The sequence below is a fragment of the Ailuropoda melanoleuca genome, chromosome 20 (assembly GCF_002007445.2).
Source record: "Ailuropoda melanoleuca isolate Jingjing chromosome 20, ASM200744v2, whole genome shotgun sequence".
Lineage (NCBI taxonomy): Eukaryota > Metazoa > Chordata > Mammalia > Carnivora > Ursidae > Ailuropoda > Ailuropoda melanoleuca.
This window is the reverse complement of record NC_048237.1, coordinates 27,753,867-27,762,269: the sequence shown is the minus strand read 5'-3', so window position 1 is coordinate 27,762,269 and position 8,403 is coordinate 27,753,867. Positions and strand designations below refer to the sequence as shown.

General features: G+C 39.2%; 1 pseudogene; it reads right to left on the bottom strand.

Annotated features, from left to right (window-relative positions):
* Nucleotides 1–3,548: 3,548 nt before the first annotated feature.
* On the bottom strand, nt 3,549–4,201 carry LOC100475676 (annotated as a pseudogene).
* Nucleotides 4,202–8,403: the final 4,202 nt, after the last annotated feature.

Sequence of the window (8,403 nt, the reverse complement as noted above, 5' to 3'; positions counted from 1 at the left end):
CCGGGATCACGCCCTGAGCTGAAGGCAGACGCTTAACCGCTGTGCCACCCAGGCGCCCCGGCTTTAGCTATTCTTAGAATACTCATTATCCTGTATCTCAAGGTTTTGCATGCAGTGGTGTGCTGTAGCTATCTCTCATCAGATCATGAGAACCAATTCTCAAATATTTAGGAATTTTCAATCTTACTGTTAAACTGTTGGTAGACTGAACTCAGCCATCTTATTGGGAGTATTTATGCTACAGAAATTGACAAACAGTCAGGGGTTTATTTCATCATGCTGGTGTGCCCAAATAATGCCGGTGTGTTACACACTACTGTGTGTTTTCTAGTTTAAGAAGTATACCCAAGATGTCAGAAAACTATGACCTACAGGTCAAATCTGGCCTGCCACATGTTTTTGTGAATAAAGTTTTATTAGAACACACCCATTTGTCCTTTTGTTTACATATCGCGATGGCTAATTTTATGCTATAACAGTATAGTTGAATATCATGACAGAAAGCCTAAAATATTTACTATCTGGCTGTTTACTGAAAAAGATATGGTAGGGGCGCCTGGGTGGCACAGCGGTTAAGCGTCTGCCTTCGGTTCAGGGCGTGATCCCGGCATTCTGGGGTCAAAGCCCCACGTCAGGCTCTTCTGCTATGAGCCGGCTTCTTCCTCTCCCACTCCCCCTGCTTGTGTTCTCTCTCTAGCTGGCTGTCTCTACCTCTGTCAAAAAAAAAAAAAAAAAAAAAAAAAAAAAAAAAAAAAAGAATCTTTAAAAAAAAAAAGAAAGAAAAAGATATGGTAAACAAGAGCTATATTGAGCAGAGGTAACAGACTTGCCAAATAATAATAAATTAAAGTTTGAATAGAATTCATCAGAAACTTCCATCTTGGAAAAGTGCTTTTTACATATTCTTATACACACAAAGCCTAAAATCTTACAGCCATTTATTTTTTTATACTCTCAGATGTCTAACAACAGCATACATTTGGTACAATAACCAATTTCTGTTAAAAGTGTAAAAAATTGGGGCGCCTGGGTAGCGCAGTCGTTAAGCCTCTGCCTTCCGCTCAGGGTGTGATCCCAGCGTTCCGGGATCGAGCCCCACATCAGGCTCCTCTGCTATGAGCCTGCTTCTTCCTTTCCCACTCCCCTGGTGTGTTCCCTCTCTCGCTGGCTGTCTCTCTGTCACATAAATAAATAAATAAATCTTTAAAAAAAAAACTGTAAAAAATTATATTTATAAGGCACACAAGAAACTGGTAACATTAGTTGCCCCTGAAAAGAACAACCTGGTGACTCGGGGACAGGGCAAAAAAGAGACTTTTCACTGAATATCCTTTTGTATTTCTTGAATTTTAAACCATGTGTTTGTATGACCTACTTAGAAAATAAATAACAGGTTTAAAAATTATTGGCTAAAAGGAGATTTAGGAATCTCAATCCTTTCATCTAAGAGGCATCTTGGTATAATAGAAAGAGCATTGTTTTGGGAGTTGGAAAAAAAAAAAAAAAGAAGACACGGTTCCAAAACCTGATATGCTACTTACTAGCTTTGTGACATTGGCTGAGTTCCTTAAGTTAGCTGAATCTTAGCTTGGGCATTAATAAAATCAGTACAACAATTGCTACTTTGTGAGGATTGGACATTATATAAAACTGCCTTGTACTTACTAAATGGTAGCTATTATTCTGTGATTTCAATTATCCCTGCTATCCATTACCACCAATTATGCGTTGGATGTTGATTGAAGGGAACCTGAGGTATGAATGAGGTCTAAGAGTATTAATTTACAGATATCAACTAACTACCTGTGGGGAGAAAACCAATCAGTATTTTAAAAATTGTATTCAGGTGCTTTTTGGGTCTTCAGGTGCTTTTAAGGCTTCCTAAGGACTATCCCAAGGTATCAAGCAATCATTGGCATTTAATAATGGCCCCACGTCTGCAATGCAATTTTATATGGCTTCTCTCTCCTTCTCTACTTCACTTCTCCTTTCCTACCCCCGTTTCTTGGAACTGCTTGCCCTAATAAAGTAATAGCACGAGTCTTTTGCCTCAGGTTATGTATACTTTTGGGGGAAACTCAAGCTAAGATTGGGGCCAGCCTAATTCTACTGAAGAGAGTCTGGGACCGTGTAGCAGATACCGTAGTGCCCTACCCATATGTCTTCACACCTTACTATTAACAGGGCTTGCTTTCTTGATGGCCAGCATCGGCATCTTTTGCTCTGTTGGAGGGCTTTCTTTACCATCCTCAGTCAATATTTTCTCCCATTGTATGAGATGTCTTTTACTTTCTTGATGGTATTTTTTTCCCCACAGAAGTTTTTAATTTTGATGAAGTCCAATTTTTCAAATTTTTTTTTCACTTGTCCTTTTGGGGTTGTATCTCAGAGATCATTGCCTAACCCAAGTTCACTAAGACTTACTACTCTGTGTTCTTCTGGTGGTCTTATAGTTTTTTTACATTTATGACCCCTTTTTAGTTAATTTTTGTGTAGGGTTGAGGTAGGCATCTAATTTCATTCTTTCACATGGATATTCAGTTGTCCCAGCACCATTTGTTGAAAACATTCTTTTTTTTCCCCATTGAATTAGCGTGGCACCCCTGTGGAAAAACAGTTGACTGTAAATGCAAGGCTTTCTATCTGGATTCTCCATTTACTCCATTGATCTATTAGTCTACCCTCATGCCATCACCACAGTGTCTTGATCATTACAGCTTTGTAGTAGGGTTTGAAACTGGGGAAGTGTGAATCCTCCAACTTGGGACTTCATTTTCAAGATTGTTTTGGCTGTCATTTTGCTTTCTGATTTATACATTTTGGATCTTAAGAAATCCTTTTGGGGGACACCTGGGTGGCTCAGTCGGTTAAGTGTCTGCCTTCAGCTCAGGTCATGATCTTGGAGTCTAGGGATCGGGCCACGCATTGGGCTCCCTGCTTCTCTCTCTGCCTGCCACTCTCCCTGCTTGTGTGTTCTCTCTCTCTGAGAGAGAGGCAAGGCAGGGCAGGGCAGGGCAGGGCCAGGGCCAGGGCAAGAAAGAAAAGAAAAAAGAAAAAAGAAAAAAAAAGGAAAAGAAAAAAGAAAAAAGAAAAGAAAAGAAAAGAAAAGAAAAGAAAAGAAAAGAAAAGAAAAGAGAAATCCTTTTGGACTCCAAAGCCAGAAAATACTTTTCTATTTGTTTTTCAAGAAGTTTTATCATGTGCCCTTCTCATTCCAATTACTGAGCTATTTGGAATTTATTCTAGTGCCTGGTAGAATGTAGGGATTTAATATCATGCTTTTAAATTGTATTAATACCTTTTTTTTTTAAGTCCATTTTTTCTTTCACTGATCCACAAAAAAAGCCTGTCACAAATCAAGTTTCCATATAGGTGCAGCTCTGTTTAGGTATTCTGTTCTATTCTTTTGGTCATTTTTTCTATCCCTGAACCAGTGCCACACTGGCTTAATTATTATAATTTTTTTTTAAGATACGAAAGTAAGATTTTTTATTTGTCACCATTAAATGTCTGAATTTTAAACATATTCTTGGACTGGTGGCTCCTATCCCTCAGCTTATTCAACTTTCGCACCAGTCTCATGTCCAGTAGCTAAGCTACTACCTTCACCATGAAGCCCTGTGAGCTTTCCCAGTTCAAACCTGGGCTTCTCCAGCATTTTTACTTTTCTAACAAGGACAGCATGGAGAGGATAAACGGATTGGCAAGCCTTTCCTATGTCTTTTTCCAATGCTGTCTGAAATCAATTTATTGACTACTTCTTTCAAGTCCTTTGTCTGTACCTCTTGGGTAATGATTTCCATCATCTTTTTCCACATTTGGTGGACCTTTTGGTGCTGAACATAAGAGGTCTTCTAAATCTAACTGCTGTATTCTTAGTAAAAGCAACACAAAATAGATAAAGCAAATAACCATCAGAATTCTTGACATCAACATGAACTTCAGTCAGGGTCTGCCACTTTTTGACCATGGAGCACATTCTGTCACGGGTAAGGCCCATGCCATGGAATGAGTCGGCAGTTTTTGCCCTGAACATCCTCAGTGATGAGCTTGAATTTTCGACATGCAGCTTCATCATTCTGCAGGATCAGCAAGGCTCACTTCAAAAACACCACCCTCCAGGCCATTAGATGTGATTTTGGTTCCTTGAGTTCTTGTGACTAGTGTTTTTCCAATATTTCTTATTCTGAACATAGCTGGTGCTTTCACCTCATACCAATCTTTTTTTTTTTAAGATTTTTATTTATTTATTCATTCAACAGAGATGGAGACAGCCAGCGAGAGAGGGAACACAAGCAGGGGGAGTGGGAGAGGAAGGAAGCAGGCTCATAGCAGAGGAGCCTGACGTGGGGCTCGATCCCACAACGCCGGGATCACGCCCTGAGCCAAAGGCAGACGCTTAACTGCTGTGCCACCCAGGCGCCCCTCACCTCATACCAATCTTTCTTAGAAAATGGATCAACCACTTTCTTCTTGACTCCCTTCTTGCCACCTTTTGTAACGCATGTGTTCTTGCCAACTGCCACGAAGCTGCTCAGGGAGCCAAAGGGCTTAATTACAATTGCTTTTTAATAAGGTAACCTGTAAGGCAAATCTCCACACCTTGTTCTTCTTCATAAGTATATGTATGGCTCTTACATATAAATTATAGATATAGTTTTAAAAGTTACACATACACAAACACACACTAGTTTCATTTGGATTTTGATTGGAATTGCACTGAATTTATAGATTACTTTGGGAAGAAATTATTTAAAAAACCAATATTGAATCTTTTTTTTTAAAAGATTTTATTTATTTATTTGACAGAGACAGAGACAGCCAGCGAGAGAGGGAACACAAGCAGGGGGAGTGGGAGAGGAAGAAGCAGGCTCATAGTGGAGGAGCCTGATGTGGGGCTCGATCCCATAACACTGGGATCACGCCCTGAGCCGAAGACAGACGCTTAACGGCTGTGCCACCCAGGCGCCCCCCAATATTGAATCTTATAATCAATAAACATGATTCATTTACTTAAATTGGGCCACAGTATTGCAGGGTTCCAGGGTTATCTTTCTCACCCCAAGATCCACTTAGATCTTTTCTCCTTTATGCTACCTGTCTTGTTCCTGAGCTTAATGAGAATGCTTTCAATGTATCAAATTAAGAATAATGTTAGCTGCTGTATTTGGCAGGTAACCTTTATCTGGTTAGAATGGCCCTTTTTATTCGTTTATTAAGAAGCTTTTTCAAAAAATTATAAGTGTGTTGAATTTAATCAAACATATTTTGTTTTTAATGTTAAACTAATGCTAGATTTGAGATATATCCATCCTGGTAATGAGGCAGTATCTCCGTTGCATACCGTCAGATTCCATTTTCTAACTGAACTTATTTAGGATTTCAGTAAGGTCATGACAAATCCTCTTCTATCTTAGGTTATACTGATATCAGGGCTATATTCATTTTATTTTTAAAAAGTTAGGGAGTTCTTCTTCTCTTTTGATTCACTTATATAATTTGTATACTACTGGAATTGTAAGGTCCTTGACTGATAGAACTCTGGGTCTGAAGTTTGCTTTACACGAAGATTTTAAGATACTGATAATTAATATTGTGGCTACAGAACTACTATTCAGAGATTCAATTTCTTCTTGAGATAGGAAGAACTTCTGCAGGTAGTCATATTTTCTAAAACTATGAATTTTAATCTAATTTTCAAAAATTTTAGCATAAATCTATCTTTTTAATTTTGGAAGCATTTCTAAGCCCCCTTTTCCTTTTCATTATTGTTTATTTGTTCATTCTCTTTTTTCTTGACCAACCTTGCTAGAAAAAGTTTGTGCTTCTAGTATTCTTTTATGTTAGCCTTGTATAATTTTGTTTACTATGTCATTTTCTTCTCTTATTCTGTTTCCTTCCTACTGTTTTGTTCATTCTGCTGTTTCTTTTCTAACTTCTTAAGTTTCATGCTTTCAGCACTAATTTCTAGCCTTTCTTCATTTCCAATAGAAGCATTTAAGACAGTAAATTCTCCTCTAAGCTCTGTTTGCAGTAGTTTTTCAGTTATAGAATTTCCATTTAGTTCTGTGTTTCTAGTTTCCATTTTTCCACTGAGATTCCCATCTGTTCACTCACACATTTAAAGGAAAACTCCATCTTTTTCTTTAAATCCTTGAACATGTTTATAATAACTGTTTTATTTATTTTTTTAAAAAAGATTTTATTTATTTGACAGAGAGAGAGACAGCCAGCGAGAGGGAACACAGACAGGGGGAGTGGGAGAGGAAGAAGCAGGCTCCCAGAGGAGGAGCCTGATGTGGGGCTCGATCCCAGGACTCTGGGATCACGCCCTGAGCTGAAGACAGACGCTTAAAGACTGAGCCACCCAGGAGCCCCTATAATAACTGTTTCNCTCAGGAAGAAGCAGGCTCCCAGAGGAGGAGCCTGATGTGGGGCTCGATCCCAGGACTCTGGGATCACGCCCTGAGCTGAAGATAGACGCTTAAAGACTGAGCCACCCAGGAGCCCCTATAATAACTGTTTCAAAGTCCACTTCTATTTAATCCAACATCCATGATCATCTTTGTTTCTACTATTTTGTCTCTTGATTAATGGTCACATTTCCCCATTTCTTGAGTTGCTTGCCTAGTAATTTCCAACTTGTGTAGAACAATTTTGGCTGCTACACCGTGGGGAACTGTATTATACTGTCTTTACTTAAAGAGTGTTGAGTTTTGTTCTGGCAGGCTGTGGATTACAGTGATTCACCTTGATCCTATTCTGGTTTTGTCTATAGTCCAGGGCCATCGCCCAAGGCACTAGGTAAGATCTCTCTAGTGTGAATGGATTGAAATTCCACAATCTTCCAGCACCAGCATTTGTGTTAAGTTTTCAGTCACTACTGGTAGGCGGGCCTCACATGGTCTCGCTTGGTGTATGTGCAGCCAAACACTTAGCCATACTCTTGAAGATAACCTTCTCCCAGACCATCGAGACTCCCTCCTTCACAGCTCAACCATATGGGGTATACTGACCCACAAACTGCAGCCATCTCAGCAGCTCAAACTCTGCTCTCTGCCTCTTTCACCCAGCAATACTGCTGCTCTGCAGGTGGGCTCATCTCCCCACACCACACACCAGAAAGTGCCCCATTCAGAAGAGCGAGGCAAACATAAAGGTCGCCTTACGCATTTCCTTTATCTTAAGATCATTTCCCCATACTATCATCCACTGCCTGAAAACAGTTGTTTCATATATTTTTGCTACTTTTATGGTTGTTGATGGCATGAGGTCAAGCCCAACATCCTCCATCCTGTCTAGAAGCAGCAATCTGCATCATTTTTTAATATGCAATATTTTTATCTTTCAGTTTAAAGATCTTCAAATTTCCATTATTTTCTGATTCATGAGTATGTTTCCTACTCTCCGAACATATGAATTTTTTATATTACTTTTTCAATACTGATTTTTTATTTTATCCCATTGTGATCAAAGAATGCAATATGTATGACACTATTCCTTTGAAATTTGTTCAGACTTCCTTATAGCCCAATACATAGTCACAAATAGATATTTTTTTAAACTATAGAACATTGGTGTGTGTTTTTTTTTAAGATTTTATTTATTTATCTGAGATAGAGAGAGTGAGCATACACACAGGAGGGGATAGGGGCAGAGGGAGAGGAAACAGACTCCCTACTGAGCAGGGACCCCAATGCAGGGCTTGATCCCAGGACCCTGGGATCATGACCCGAGCTGAAGGCAGCCACTTAACCAACTGAGCCACCCAGGCGCCCCTATATGGTCACAAATATTATCAAAAGTATTCCACTTGAAAGAATATATATTCTGCAGTTTTTGGGTGGAATGTTCTATATGTGTCCATTGAAACAAACATATTAATTTATTTTGTTCAAATTTTCTATAATCTTGTCAATTTTGCTTTTTTGTATGCTTGATGTATCACTGAGAAATAGGTGTTGAAATCTCTCATTATGACTGTGGGATTTGTCTCTAACTCCTTGTTGTTCCTGGTGATTTGATCCTTTTATCATATCTAGTGACCCTCTTTAGTAATTCCTTGTGCTTTAAAATCTTACATTTTCTGGCATTAATAGAATTACACTAGCTAGGGGCCCCTGGGTGGCACAGCGGTTAAGCATCTGCCTTCGGCTCAGGGCGTGATTCCGGCGTTATGGGATCGAGCCCCACATCAGGCTCCTCTGCTGTGAGCCTGCTTCTTCCTCTCCCGCTCCCCCTGCTTGTGTTCCCTCTCTCGCTGGCTGTCTCTATCTCTGTCGAATAAATAAATAAAATCTTTAAAAAAAAAAAAAAGAATTACACTAGCTTTATTTTGCTTAGTATTTACCTGATATATATTTCCACTCCTTTATTTTCAATATTTCTATATTCTTATTTTTA